The 15,263-nt window shown below is 45.3% G+C and overlaps 1 protein-coding gene across 6 annotated transcripts in view; it reads right to left on the bottom strand.

Annotated features, from left to right (window-relative positions):
* grm7 (glutamate metabotropic receptor 7) overlaps positions 1-15,263 on the bottom strand; it is a 226,561-nt gene that overhangs the window by 161,728 nt on the left and 49,570 nt on the right. The window contains exon 1 of one of the 6 annotated variants that reach the window (XM_020612158.1): positions 3,352-3,392. The exons of the other annotated variants lie outside the window; for them this stretch is intronic. The gene's annotated coding sequence lies outside the window, so the exon portion shown is untranslated. Of the gene's footprint in view, positions 1-3,351; positions 3,393-15,263 lie in introns of those variants that run through there. 6 annotated transcript variants of the gene reach the window in all.

Raw genomic sequence — 15,263 nt, 5'->3', positions numbered from 1 at the left:
CTGTTTTTGTGCCCTGTTGTGGGCTGGGTGGGAGGTAGCAGGGACAGGGACAGGAAGAGACTAAACAAGCTGGTCAAGAGAGCTGGGTCTGTCCTGGTCCGTTCCTCCCCACAGCAATCAGACTGTACAACACATCACTGCAGGGATAAGCTAGGTGAAAGTATGAGGGACTATGTAATAGTCTGAGGTCCAATACTCAAATCCTGGGGTAAAATGAATGGTTAATATGCACATATGTAAATTCTGTTCTTGATTATTCAAATACTTGATTCTGTCTTTTTTTGAGTACTTTTTATTTATCAGGATGTGTGTGGTGCCTGTTCTCATGGTGTTATGTTGTTTGTTCTCCATTGCTGCTGAAACACTGACATTTCCCCATTGAGGGACCAATAAACTACTTACCTACCTACCTCATTTTAAACTCATCAGAAAGAGAGCTGAGCCAACACAAGTACGAATACCACAGTGTAAAAATACTCTGTTACAAGTCCTGCATTCAAAGTATCAGCATCCAAATCTACCTGAAGTACCAGCAGTACCAGTACCCGTCCTGCAGAACGGCCTGTGTCCCAGTAACGTCTCTGATACTGGATCATAGTGACTAATTACTGTGTCCATCACTTTAATGCTGCAGCTGGTAAAGGTGGAGCTGATGGTAACTACCTTATATACTTATACTGGGAAGTACTTTCCATCCTGCTGGGGGGCTGGTGGATTTCCTACTGGGATCAATAGAGTCTGATGGTTCTACTGGGTTTGGTTTGATTCATCTGGTTCTGGACCTGAAGGTATCAGGTACATGTAGTGTAGTAAAAGGTACACGGTTTGTCTCTGACATGGAGTGAAGTCACAGGATGAAGGAGCAGGACATGGAAATACTCAAGTACAAATACTTTAGTTACTTCCAATCACTGACAGAATGCAATAATGATACAGGTCTTTACTTGCTTTTACTCAAGTACAGTATCCAAGTACTTCTTCCACTCCTGTAGATGTTGACATGATTGTGTTTGAGGTGCGTTAGGACATTTCTCTCTCACGCCCCCAGAAACACAGGCATACATGTGCACTACCAGTCCCAGGTTTGGACACTTTACCATTCCATTCAGTGGGAAGCTGTGTCCAGACTTTTGACCGGTAGTGCATATAAACATACACGGGGCATGCACACAGTGTAATCTGTTGCCTACACACAATCTCACACACCCTGAAAACAGAATTAGACAGCCATTAACCAAAACACACACACACACACACACACTGATGCATGACAGCAGCCAAGTAAATCTGATTATCAGACTGTTATCCTGACCATATGTGCCTTATTTGCCCATCAGCCGTCAGTGCTGTTTATAACAGACTCTGATTTACAGACATCTAGGAAAAAGCATACCTTCTCCTGTGGCTATCCCAGAGGTTTATCAGCTTTATGAGGTCCTAATGAAAACATCATTACTGCAGCAGTCTCTTCCAAGCTTCCTAATCAAATACATAGAGTGCTGATGTTTAGAGGAACGGGCCAGGTCTGTGACGTGGCGGCCTGTCTGCAGGAACTTCAAGAAAAAGAAGCTTGACCTGCGATGGCTTCTGCCCCTGTGGAAGTTGTCGTGTTGCCCCTCCTGTGTAAGTGAGAACCCTTTGAGCACAATCAAACTCAAATGTCACAGCCATTTTCCAGTTTTAAGAAGTGCTAAAGGAATACAAAGCGTTGCCCGCTGTGCAAACCAGGCCCAGCTCTTGCCGAGGGAAGCTTTTACACTCTCACATAATTGCACACTGACCATTTTTCACACACTCGCCCATACAAACGCCCCTGCCAACTTGCCTCCTGATTGAGCCACAGTCAATTCTGCTCCACTCCACTATGTTCAACACCTGCTGCATGCTGCTGTGTCTCAGGGCATTTGAGGCTCAGGCAGAGGGAAACAGGTGGGCATAATGAGCAGATAAACCAGAGGGAAGGAGCAGAGGATGGTAAAGATTGCTGCGCCAAGTGCAGGCTTTCCTTCTTTGTCTCTAGAGACACTGGAGAGAGATCCCTTCTAAATGCTGCCTGTTGTTGACCTGCGAGTCTCCTCTTGACTGTAGCTGTCCTATAAACAACTACACTGTGCCTGAAATCACTGGCTGTGAATCAAAGGAACACAACAAACACAAAAACCTCTTTCTTGCTGTTCTCAATGCTGAGTGAAGACAATGAATCATCTCAAGCTTCAGCTCTTGCTGCTGTTTCTCTGGGTGGGAAACAAAGATTTCCAAGTGGTTTTAGTCTGGTTGCTGTCTGTTTGTCCTTAGTTGAGAAAATATTTTGCATTTCTGTTTCACTGAATACAATTTAATCAGGCAGCCTGAAGGACCATGAACACCGAGGAGAGCGGCATGACACTATGCTAACCTGCTGAAGCACCCCAGGAGAGCACGTCTACCATCAGCCCACATAATCGAGGATATGTTGTTTCTTTTAATCAAGACAATTACATAAGATGTTATTTAGGAAAGGAGTGACTACCGGTGTTAACTGCACTCTTCTACAGAGAGCGGTGCATTATGGGGCGTTTGTGGCCTTAATGTTGCTAGGCTAGCGAGTGTCTTCACTTTGGTTATAACGAGTCCTTCAGACTCAGTCCGCACCAAAGGTGTGTATTAGTCCAGTTTAACCTGCAGGAGTTTCTGAAGGCTGCAAATAAATTCATGAGTTCACAGCATCTCCGATGTCTTTACTGCAGAAGGAAGACAGAAATCCTAATGTACATTCAGACCGTCTTTGACTGCCTTACATCTACATGATGTCTGCTGATGTTAAGCTACACTGGCTTCAGAGGCAGTTCCATCACCTGCCCAGGGGTCCAACATCCATCACTAAGGCCTCTTTTATTAACTTCCTGTCCTATTTAGACCCACAGTATGGAAAGCCACTGCCCAGAAGAACTGGTCTGAATATGAAACTGCACGTAAGAGTCCAGGCTGCAGGTTCATCGGGTCAGGGTGGGCTCCCCCTCAGTTACTGCTGGGCCCAGGCCAGCAGCCAGACTCAGTACAACCCTCAGAAACAAGACATGCTCACCAGGTAACATCCTCAGCCAATACCAACCAGCTAATAACATGCTAAGCTAGTACCTGGCATGTTGCTTTCACTGACAACAAACCAACTGAGCCTCTTCAAGCACCTCATCTAGGCACCTCTCTGCAACACCAGCAGCCAACAAGCATCTAACAACATTTTAAACTAACTAGCCCTGCTGCTAAAGCCACCAGACAAACTGAACAACCCTCTTCAGTTACACAACACACACACGTCGTGTGTGTGTACAACATCAGCACTGAGCAGCTAGTTTCAGATTGTGTACTCACCTTTCTCTGCTCCACTCATTCACCTTTGCTCTTTCTCACAGCCTGAACAGGAAGTAGCTACAGTGCCAGCCATGTTTTTTTAAACCACCTGTTCTAGGCTCCGCCCTCTCACACAGAGTCCAGGTAAAATTGAAGAAACTGATTTTACCTGCTCACAAACCCCTGCAGCCCACCTCTGGCCACACTTTTCATTTTTAACCACACATCTGTCTGTGCTGTCAGCACTCTGTATCAAAGCTTTTACCTCTTATTAATCATCAATACTGTGTTAATCCCCAGTCGGAAACTCTGGAAACTCACTAGTACAAAAACAGAACATGATAGAGGGGAGCTACTGCAACAGGCTGCGGCGTACAACACATCTCGAAAGATATGGTGCTGTGAGATTCAAAAACACAACACAATATTTTTTTTATTAAAAGATATGCTTAAATCACATATATATATTTTATTTCTCAAATTCAAAACCTTATTGCCACTGCTGAAAGTGATTTCCAAAAAGACATTATATGCAGCTCTGCAGCTATAGTGGCTTCTGTTTCTGACAAAAGCACACAGTTAAACACAAGTTCTTGACTTTATGAAAGCTCAACTCTCAACTTTATTTATATAGCGCTTTACCACAGCCACAGCTGACCAAAGTGCTTAACATACCGTACAAGTCTAAAATCGTAACAGCAAAATAAAAACAATAAAACATACACTATAACACTACAGACAGAGTCTCATTCCTGGCCAAACGCCAATGAATACAAGTAGGTCTTCAAATAAGACTTAAAAATAGACAGTGAGGGGGCCTGCCTCATATAAAGAGGCAAAGCATTCCACAGTTTTGGACCCACCACAGCGAAGGCTCTATTCCCCCTAGTTTTCCGCCTGGCCCTCGGTGCCTCCAGAAGAAGCTGATCAGCTGATCTAAGGCACCGCGATGGATTATACGGACGTAAAAGTTCCGCAAGATAAAAAGGTGCAAGCCGATTCAAGAACTTGTAAACAAATAAAAGAATCTTAAAATGAACCCTAAAACACACAGGAAGTCAGGACTGGGGTTATGCGGTCCCTCTTATGCCCCCCTACCAATAACCGAGCGGCAGCATTCTGGACCCTCTGGAGGCGGGCAAGACTTGATTGACTGACTCCAGCGTACAATGTATTACAGTTATCCATGCGCGATGTAACAAACGCATGGATAACTGCCTAAGATTTAAAAAAAAAAAGCCAGATTTTATGACCGCGTTTATCTGGCTTTCCATTTTCAAACCAGGGTCTATTTGAACACCTAAGTCCGTGATCACCGGTCGCACATACTGCCCCAAGAAACCTAAGTCTACCGGGGGAGGGTCGCCAGACGTATTGGGGCCAAACACTATAACTTCAGTTTTAGCATCATTTAACTTTAAACGGCTTATAGACATCCAGCCCTTAATATCAGCAAGACACGATAAAAACAGTTGAATCTAGTAGGTGTCCTTCTTACTGATTAAAAACTGACTAAAAAGGGATAAGACCATCAATAAACCCCAACTCTATTGGTGCTTGTTAAACTAATAAGCAAAATGTAGAAAAAAACACCTCAGTGGCTGGGGTTTTATTTTTATATTTTAGAATATCTTTATGATTCACTTGTACTGTATAAGACTCCTGTCTCACCACAAGTGAAAAATGAGGTCATCTTCTTGCTACGCCATCTGTCTAAATCAGGTGCAAAAGTAATTTTCTTACACATTTCATTGAGCTACAGAGTGAAGAATAAATCAGGCCTCTCTCTCTGCCATTGTCTCTCTTTATGTTCTCGTTCCCAGTGAAGGCCGTGGCCCCGCACTGCAGACTGAGACAACAGCAGCAGCTCTGCCAAAGTTTCAGTCAGACAGATTAAATATTAAATGGGCAATCTTCCACGGGGTCTCTGCAGGGAGGCAGACTGAGGCACAGAGCAGCAGACAAATATAACTGAGAGACAGTGGAGAGAGGGAGACAGGAGACAAAGACAGGAAATGACACTGACGCAAACAGAGAGAGGAACTCATCTCGACATTTGGCTAATGAAGACATCGTTCAGGGACGGGCTTTTTGCATAACAAGCTCACTTTATATTACTGCCTTGTTGGAGCAGACAGGAGCTTGTACCCGAGCGAGCTCACACAGACGACCTGGTTTTTACACTTCACACAGACTGAAGCTCAGTGGAAACAGACACCTAACACATGCTTTTGTCCTGTTATACCTGCACAACCTTTGGTGCTGAATTCACTGTGTACCTGAGTCAAAGTCCCTGAGCAGATGTCCAATAAATAAGGTCCAAATGGACATATTTTATTATGGTGTTATTATTTCTGATACAGGAATCAGCCGGTTATATGGAGGAGTTGTGCACTGTGAAACGTTGCACCTGCAAACAGTGGATCTCACAAGAATATTTTCTTGTGTAAAGCACCGTTTCTGTTTTCTGTGAGGTTTCTTTGTAAGAATGTTCCATTGAATGTCTCAACTTGACAAATATCACCTGTTCATGAGGAGATGCACAGTTATAAGATCATTAGCACAATAAATGCCCCCAGATTTCTAGCTAAGGCCACCTGTTCTGCTCTGGTTGATCCACAGAATATGACTGTAAACTGAAGAATGTAATCACTTGATGAACACACTACAACAGCACCATTAGTGGACCTGAATGACCACTGACAACAGGCTGTAATGGGCCACCAGTATAACCATAATGCAGACCACCACATCCGACAGAGCTGGGCTGTAATGTGACGGGTATGAGGAGGCAGTGGTTTGAAGAAACAGTGAACAGTCTGCAGCCAATCACAGCTTAGCTAAGAGTTAAGACCACTGACAGACCACTGACCTACAGCTAACAGACCACCAACAGACCACTGACAGACTACTGACAGACCATTGATAGACTGCTGGCAAACCACTGACCTACAGCTAATAGACCACCGACAGACCACTGACCTACTGTTAACAGACCACCAACAGACCACTGACAGACCATTGACAGACCACTGATCTACAGCTAACAGACTACCAACAGACCACCGACAGACTACTGACAGACTACTGACAGACCATTGATAGACTGCTGGCAAACCACTGACCTACAGCTAACAGACCACAGACCATCCACTGACCTACTGTTAACAGACCACCAACAGACCGATAGACTACTCTGACCTACAGCTAACAAACTACCAACAGACCACCGACAGACTACTGACAGACTACTGACAGACTGCAGACAGACCACTGACCTACAGCTAACAGACTACTTACAGACCATTAACAGACCACTGATCTACAGCTAATGACCTACAGCCAGACCACCGACAGACTGCTGACAGACCATTGACAGACTGCAGACAGACCACTGATCTACAGCTAACAAACTACCAACAGACCACTGACAGACTACTGACAGACCATTGACAGACCACTGATCTACAGCTAACAGACTACCAAAGGACCATTGACCTACAGCTAACAAACTACCAACAGACCACCGACAGACTACTGACAGACTACTGACAGACTGCAGACAGACCACTGACCTACAGCTAACAGACCACCGACAGACTACTTACAGACCATTAACAGACCACTGATCTACAGCTAACAAACTACCAACAGACCACCGACAGACTACTGACAGACTACTGACAGACTGCAGACAGACCACTGACCTACAGCTAACAGACCACCGACAGACTACTTACAGACCATTAACAGACCACTGATCTACAGCTAACAAACTACCAACAGACCACCGACAGACTACTGACAGACTACTGACAGACTGCAGACAGACCACTGACCTACAGCTAACAGACCACCGACAGACTACTTACAGACCATTAACAGACCACTGATCTACAGCTAACAAACTACCAACAGACCACCGACAGACTACTGACAGACTACTGACAGACTGCAGACAGACCACTGACCTACAGCTAACAGACCACCGACAGACTACTTACAGACCATTAACAGACCACTGATCTACAGCTAACAAACTACCAACAGACCACCGACAGACTACTGACAGACTACTGACAGACTGCAGACAGACCACTGACCTACAGCTAACAGACCACCGACAGACTACTTACAGACCATTAACAGACCACTGATCTACAGCTAACAAACTACCAACAGACCACCGACAGACTACTGACAGACTACTGACAGACTGCAGACAGACCACTGACCTACAGCTAACAAACTACCAACAGACCACCGACAGACTGCTGACAGACCATTGACAGACCACTGATCTACAGCTAACAAACTACCAACAGACCACCGACAGACTGCTGACAGACCATTGACAGACTGCTGACAGACCACTGATCTACAGCTAACGGTCCACCAGAGGTAGGTTACTTGTCTTCACATCAAAGTGGCTTACAGTCAACGAGCATTTCATTTGAATGCTAATGACCAGCGCTGGGCGATAGACCAAATTTTATTATCAGTTACACAGTACAGTTGAACAGTAACACAAACTTTAGCTTGAATCACACAATTGAACCAACACTTCTGTGAAACAGATCGAACACAGACTATTGTTGGATCAGACTGACTTAGATTGAAACTGATGTTCCTAATAAACTGAACACCAAGTGTATATTGATGTGGGTCTGTGTGTATATGCTTAGAAATGTTCTGTCTTCTTTTGTGTTGAATGTGCATGTTATGAAGCGACGCATTCAGTCATTTTTGTCTCGTTGTTCCTGTTTGTCACGTGTGAGATTTTGTGGTGTCTTTCTGTATATGTGCTAACATGCTGTCGGTGTGTCAGTCGAACAGAACGAGCCGTCGCTCTGGGCTCAGGGAAACGTGGAGGGCTTTCTCTCACTATAAGCCAGACAATAATCAGCAGATGAATAGCTGATGGAAAACACATGTTAGCTGCAGCAGCAGTAATGACCCAGGCTGCTGGCTGTGTATCTATATTATCTCAGCTGTATTTGCTGATCAGTCATGAATTAAAGTCAACAATTCATGCAGTGAACATAATCTTGGTTTCCAGTGATGAGCCATCAACACATAACAACCCTGACATGTCCCTTGTTTGCTCTCAGCTGAAGCTCATTCCCCAGCTTTGCAGTAGGCCTAATCTAAAACTAAAGAATTATGAATTGCTTCCCTGTAATAGCAGAGAAGACGAGAGGCGTTATTGAATTAGCACACGTCCAAACTGGCTGAGGAACCGATAAGTCAACCACAGACACTAATGACATTTCTCAGGTGCCGCAACAAGTTAAATGAACACTGCTGCTGCAGCGTACTGTCACTTGGCGCTTCTAACAGAGGGAATTCCATGCACTTCTTTGCTAAGCTCATTGCAGTAATGGAAAGAGGACGAAAGATGCAAATGCTAAAAGAGGAGCATTGTGGGGGTGTGTGATGGAAACTGATGGCACTCTGATCCTTCTTCGCTCTGGCTCATCCGCCCTGTTCATACTGTTTCCATCTCATCTCTCCCTCTCGCTGTGTGTGTCTGTGTTTTCGTTGGCTGGCTGCCCTGGCACAACTCCTGTGGAATAAGGACAAGGCTTGGCAGGATCAGTTTTTGGGATTGGCTCTTAAGTGGCACTAATATGCTAATTCCTCTCTGGTAAATGAGGAATGTCTCCGGTGGAAGCTCGGGCACCGAGGAACGCGCCTCCACTCCAGCTGATCTATTTATAACAGCAAAGTGGAGTAGGTGGAGGCATCAATCAACAAGCCCAGGAGAGGTGGAGATATGTGGTTAGCATCAATTATACAGAAGAGCCATATGCTTAGGCTCAGATAGGGGTATGGCGTGAATGCTGCTCTGGGCCTGATTTACCCAAGTCTAAGGATGAACTTACAGTATGAAAGTGCAAACAGCATGCTACACAGGTAAAACGAACATCCCACTGATACTGGATAGTATCAGTCTGCCACTGTGTGTGCTATATGCAGCATACTGTACAGGAAGACCCGCACTTTCTTTGTTCAGTGTGTTTCACGTATTAATAACCCTTCATATTTGCGCCATGTAACATGAAGGCTGGTCTGTCGTCCAGCAGCTGCTGCCGTAAATGCCCTGTCAGCCCTCGGTTTTACTCTTGATCTTGGCACCTTTAGAAGGAACTGATCGGCTGACCTTAATGAGCGGGTTAAGTTATGTGCATGAAGAAGTTCAGAAATATACAGTGGTGCTGGTCCATGCAGAGCTTTGAAGACAACAACAGCAGTTGTTGGAGGTGTGTTTAATAGCTAGTGGACAACAGTGGAGGTTCTAGTACACAGAGCGATAAGCTGGACTGGGGCCTGGACTCACACACATGATGGTGAGGACACCACATTCACTGCTCTCTGGGTGGAGTTGGTGGGGAGTAAATCACCGGCTGCGTCCTTTGCTGTATTGAAGAGTTTTAGGTGGAAAGTCTTACAGCCTCTGGCCAGGTCGTTATGGAGTGGCTGGTTGTCAGAGCTCAATTAGTAGATGAACGATGACAGTTTGTATTTGTCCTTGTGTCCTCAGCCCCCTCCCCTACACACACTGGCCCCACACAACTGACCTCATACTGAGTGGAGGCTCCCGTGTGGCCTGTGCTGTCAGCACTGGTTCTGCTATGTTCTGTATTAGCTTTGCAGTTGAATCCCTCTGGCGAGCCAATGGTAACTCAGGGTGACCCACAGGGGGAGACCGCCATCTGTACCTGACTCACTGTGCTCATTAAGCATGCCAAAAGCAGAGTGGGGGGGGGCACAGGGCCTGGGCAGTACTAACAAGGACGCTTGTACTGCAGCTGATAATGAGGGTTTGTTCCTGCATGGAAATATTAGGACCACCTGCTTTCTGTAGGCACAGACGTTCAGGAAACACCGTGTGATGACAATGAACTACACCCATACTAACTGAAGAAACAGCACTCAGTTGACTCCATGCACTGTCAAAAAGACAGAAAGCTGATGTGACACTTGGTGAACACGCAGCTGACCTCAGGTCAGCCAGTTAACTTTAACAGCATTGTATTGTACACGGGACTCCAACAGAAAACCAGCTGATGAGGTTTACTGAGTACTGACCTGTGCTTAGAGCATACCTCAGCCAATGTTTTAATGAGAGTCAGCAGAGCCCTGAGCTCATTCTTTGATATTTTCCTGCAGTATTTTATGTATTTTCTGCAAGTCAGCGAGGGGTGTGTGTGTGTGTGTGTGTGTGTGTAAATGCATGGAGCTTCTTATGAGTAACTGTCACTGGAAAACACAGGGTAATTATGAATCCACTGACAGATGTGTTGACACGCAGCTCTGCTAAACTGCACGTCATCCTGTCAAGTCGAACTTGTGTTTTCAGAGCAGAGTTAGTGTAAGAGTCTTACACGTGCCTGTGATGAACTGCTCCTCTTTGTTGTTCTTCTTTCTTTAAATGCTATTGATCTCCAAGAGAACATTTGCATGTTACAGCAGCACAGAGGTGAGAAGACAGACAAAGAGTGAGTGGTATGAAAGGAACAAAAACAAAGTAAGAACCTAGAGAGGTGACATTAAAGAGACCCAATCTATTATCTAGGGCGGTGTCAGTGTGCACTTTATGAGCTGGTACGATATTTGGGCGCCACCCGGGATGGCAGTTGTCACTGGACTAAACGCTACTGTTTAGGTTTATTTTTCAGCATTTCACTCAAATTACAGCTCATAACTTGGGAGGATGAGTTTGATGATGTCTGAATTAGAGAAAATCCCACAGTCCGCAGAGTTTCATTAGAGGAGATGAGCCCTTGTGTCTGTCGCAGTCTCACTTTGTGGCTGGTGCTGATAAGACAGATGTATTTTTAAATCAAAATCTTGCAAAGCGCAGCTAAAATGAATGAACTCTATAACAACTCATAACTGTCCTCTGGATTCCCTGAGCTGGGTTTATTTCATGAAAAGCTCAGTGTTCTTGAGATTTCATAAGCTCAGCATTAACCAGGCTCCATGTTTGACTGTGGGTCTGTGAAGCAGAGGCCAGCACACAGGCCTGAGGTGGCTGTACTAACAAGTACCTACAGTGATACCATGTTCTCTGGCAGCATCTATTAAGCACCGGGTCAGGGCCCAAAATGAGCCGGGTTTGTTTGTGATGGGTCCTGACTTGACAAGGCTACCTGTATGTTTCAATGAGCCCACATCTCTGGGTGGGAATAAATTATCATAATTAGATCCTAAGATGAAAAGGTTTAAGAGGGCTCAGTGCTACAAGATATTAATCTCTGTCCTCCGCAGTTAGTTACAGCCTTGTTTTGTGAACAAACACCTGGCATATGGAGGAAGAATGTAGTCTTAAATAAACCTTGCTACTCAGACAAAACTCTGCTAGAATAGTTGATTCAGTCTAGTCCAGTATGAGGAGCCTTTCATTACCAAGCTCTGATTCAGTCTCAGAAGGCACAATGACAACCACGAGGTGATAGTTTTACTGTAAGCTGGCAGCATATTGTAGAAGCAATTCATCTCTACGTTAATAAAAACTGCACATTCAGAAAGAAGGATGCAAAAAGGATCCTAAAAATAGTCATGTTTGGTCAAAAGAAAAAGCAAACGTGTGCTTGTTCCCATCCGCTAGTCATGTGAAAATGAGGGGTTTGTACGTGGTACGTGCTCTCTGTAACAAGCCACATACATACAGCCTACAGTCCAAGTGACAGACATGGTAGTCAGCCAAAGTCTGGTAACACCTGGAAGCTCCACTTAGTTAAATATTATAAATTATTGTCTCCTCTGTTTTTATCCAAAGATGGTTCCATATTCATTTATTATTTGATTGTTTAGGGTTTATTTGCTTACTATTGTGAACATCATAATTTACAAAAATCACTTCTCAGTGCTCCCCCGTCACCGCAGTTTTCCAAAACCATCCACATATTTGCAGAATCACAGTGTCGTCCAGTTGCCTTCTGATCTGGCTTCTGCTGGTCACATTCAGCTAGTGCAGCCTGCTGCAGGAAGAAGTGTACTGAGGGATGCCGTGCAAGTCAGCAGCGATGCTCAGACAGCAGTCACGTCCAGACAAAGCAAAAAGCAGTCGCTCCATTATGAAACCGAGCACTAGATCCAGGACATGTGCGTTGAATACCTCAGGATGGCAGTTTGAGCTACGAACTTGGCTACTGAAATTGTATCCACAGAATGATTCATCTGCAAAATAATCAGTAGATTAGTCAATATTGAAAACTATTAGTATTTGTTGTCATAACTGTAATTCCCTAATTGTTTCTCTAGCATGTATCAATTAAAATTTTAATTTGTGCAATAATTTGGTTTAAGACCAAATACCTGCAGAGCTAATGGACTCCCATCAGCCTCAGCTCAACGTTGTGTTTCCTGTTAGCATGCTAGCATCTCAACGTGAATCAGCATTGTGACCGTGAGCGTGTTAGCATGTTAGCATTTTGCTCAAAGCTCAGCTGCGTATAACTGAGCTGCTAGCACGGCTGTAGAGTCTTAGCCTGGTTTGCTTTCTGTTCTTTTGACTTCCTTGATGTCTGAGGATGAAACCAGTCTCAGTGTGAGACATTCATCTGTACAGTGTGGCGCTGCAGCCACACTCTGATTGCTCTGTTGATGCTCGCACATGACTCCATGCACAGATGCTTTCTGTTGGAAGGAGAAACAACATCCAACTGACCTGGCAGAAAAAACTCCTCTTACTGTTTCAGTAACATGAGAGCACAGATGCAAATGAACATACACAAACATCACACACAAACAGACACACGCACCCATGTGAAGACATTGTTACACACTCCTGGCTCTCACGAGGACACACAAGCACACACTCCTGCACGCCCAGCAGTGTGCTCGGTGTGACAGCCCCACTGCCTGGGCTCATAAAAACACAGTTAAATCAAAGAGGCTTCGGCTGTGACTCTGTTTTATCACCACATGTTGTGTGTTTGGATGATACAGTGCATGTCTGTGTTTATGTGTGAATGCCTGTGCTGCAGTACACACCATCAGCTGTGTGTGTGTGTGTGTGTGTGTGTGTGCGCACATTACTCTGTGCCCAACAAAGACCAAACCAAGCATGCAACATGCATTTGATCTCAGCGGCCAACAAGCAATAAATTTTATATCAGGCTGGAAATGGAAATCCTGGTGGACTGCTTCTAAAGGAGCTGATCCGAATACAAACGTCTTCCAAGTGGAGAGAGACAGAGATTAAAGGAAAGAAGGAAGGAATGATTAATGGATGACAGAACAGGGACAAAAAAGATGAAGAAGACAGGTAGATAGATAGATAGAGCAAATAAACAAATAAATGCAGTCTAGAGAGAAGGCTTAATTGGAGCAAGAAGAAGAAACCTGAATGTAAACGTGTTTTGACGGTGCCGTTTTAACTGCTCCTGTGCTGCTTAGAGACCTGGAAAGAATTAATGAGCCCCAGCATGAGACAGTTAGAAAATAAAAATGAGAGAAGGAGTGTGTCAGAGCAAGAGGAGGACGTTCATGTAAGGCAGGGTGATGGACAGCTGCAGTGGATGAGGCCATGTGGAGAATAATGCCCCTCGGATCAGTGACTGGACTGACTGCTCCTGTGGGAAAGGAGGCCGTGTAATTAGCCATGGTCTCTGCAGCAACATGTTGCCTTGGGCTGAGCTTCACCTCACCATCTCCTCTTCCTCTGTGATCCCACACAGGGAACTTTCCTGCAAATCTGCTGTTGCAGGATCACGAGTCTGGCTGTGACTGGGTGCTGCCACCAGGACTCACTGCCTCTGTTCAGGTCTGTCTGCTCTTTATTAGACACTCGGCACTGGGCTGCCTTAAGGTGGTGGAGCTGTTTTCTCCTCCGATCGCTTCATACTCACCCCTGTCTCCTAGAAACATTTATATGAACTCATCTGTTTCCCTAATTGCTATTGAGCAGAGCTTTGTAAAACAGTCCATAAGGGGAGAGGGTGACACATTCACCTTCTGACCAATCAGCTGCCATGGTCACAGTCAGTCATGCACCACACATTAGGTCTACAGGTGCAAACCTACATGTACAAACTAACAAACCTAAGATTATAGATACAAAACTGCTTTTTGAGTGAAATCACATTCCACCACACATTGACTGGAAGCATCAGTCATGTCACATGTTCAGGTTGGAACCATCAGTGTCTCAGTCGTCCGTGTCTCTGTGCCAACAGAAGCTCGCTCTGGTTCACACTCTCTCCCTCTCTCTGCCTCCATCTCTCTGCCCCACCCACCCCCCCTTTTCCTCCCTGAGCCAGTGAGCATAATCGACAGTGGGGTCTGGAGGGTTGCGGCGCAGCAGGAGTCATTAGCATCGGCTGGCAGGCTCGCTTGGCGACTCATTCAGTTTTATGTGTGTGTGGAGGAAAAGGAGAAAAATGGCTGAGTGCTTCCATGAACTCCTCCTCCTCCCTGTCTAAAATGAGGAGCCGTGTAAGGCCTGTGTGGACAGTCGGAGCAGGATGCCAGCTCAGAGAGCCGGGGCTGATGGTCTGTTAAATTATCTGGGAATGTGAGAGGTTTACGGACTGATCCGAGCTGGCCCGGTGCCATCTCACCTGTTTGATATTTATGACCCGATAACTGCCACAAAGACCATGAAAACAGTGGGCAGTGAGATGAGGTGGGGCCAGCCATGTCTGGCTGTCCATCCTTTCTGGGGGTGATGTATCAGGAGTCTGCAGGGTAACCTCACCTAGTGTCAACTGTGCATAACCTCATCTGTGGCTAACTATCTACTGTCGGCATGTTCAGAAAGCTGCAAAAGCCCTTGTTACCTTTTTGTTATGTCTTTAGAACCGTGCTCGGCAAAATCCTGCTCAGCACTGACAAACTCTCAGTGCTCCCCAGTGAGACCAGGGGCCAGATGTGGAAGCAAAGAGTAAATATGTTCTTTGTACCAGCAGAGGGTGCAGATTTCA

The sequence above is a fragment of the Monopterus albus genome, unplaced genomic scaffold, assembly GCF_001952655.1.
Source record: "Monopterus albus unplaced genomic scaffold, M_albus_1.0 scaffold121.1, whole genome shotgun sequence".
Lineage (NCBI taxonomy): Eukaryota > Metazoa > Chordata > Actinopteri > Synbranchiformes > Synbranchidae > Monopterus > Monopterus albus.
The sequence above is the reverse complement of the archived record's forward strand: the minus strand, read 5'-3'. Positions and strand labels throughout refer to the sequence as shown.